This window comes from Mytilus galloprovincialis, chromosome 7 (assembly GCF_965363235.1).
Source record: "Mytilus galloprovincialis chromosome 7, xbMytGall1.hap1.1, whole genome shotgun sequence".
Lineage (NCBI taxonomy): Eukaryota > Metazoa > Mollusca > Bivalvia > Mytilida > Mytilidae > Mytilus > Mytilus galloprovincialis.
This window is the reverse complement of record NC_134844.1, coordinates 26,613,964-26,614,944: the sequence shown is the minus strand read 5'-3', so window position 1 is coordinate 26,614,944 and position 981 is coordinate 26,613,964.

The window sequence follows — 981 nt, the reverse complement described above, 5'->3', positions numbered from 1 at the left end:
TTGACCTCTATTTTGTCATCAGTAACAATATATAAAAATTTCAAAAGCTTTGGTTGAATGGTTCATGAGAAAATGCACGGACACGACTGGAAACACCATTTTTTAATCTTTCAAGAACCATAACTCCTGAACGGTAAAAGTCAAAATCGTCATTATTTAACTTGACCTCTATTTTGTCATCAGTAACAACATATTAAAATTTGGGAAGCTTTGGTAGAACAGTTCATGTGTAAATGCACGGACACAACTGGAAACTCCATTTTTCAATCTTTCAAGAACCATAACTCCTGAACGGTAAAAGTCAAAATCGCAATTATTGAACTTGACCTTCATTTAGTTGTCAGTAACAACATATTAAAATTTTAAAAGCTTTGGTTGAACGGTTCATGAGTTAATGCACGGACAACATTTGATTGCCGCCCGCCCGACCGCCCGACTGCCCGACCGCCCGGCCGCCCGCCGTACATCCCCAAATCAATAACCGACATTTTTGTCACAAAAATCCGGTTAAATATGATATAATGTTTTGGTCATAGTTAAATGATGTTCATATTAATTTGTGTTGATTTTGAAAAAGCTTTCAGAAATTGAAAGTACTCTTAGATATATACTTTTTGCCTTTTGTGTTTCTGTTCTATATCGATATGCTGTTGCAGTTTAACATATTCATTTTTTGTTGATGGTTTTGCACAGTTTTTATTACATAAATTAGGCCGATGGTATTTTAGTTTGACTAGTTTTATAATATTGTATTTTCAGGACCTTTAACAGTTTTCTATGTGGTATTATATGTCATAAGGCTGTACGGTGAACTACAGTTTTAACGTTCTACGTCATTTGGAATTCGGTGGAGTGTTGTCTCATCGACCTTCATAAAAAACCTTTCTTATATTTATATATGTGTTGATTGAAAATTATTAATCATTTCGTAAGATGTTTTCATAACAATATTTAAATGAACACAAAATAACTTACCGGTAA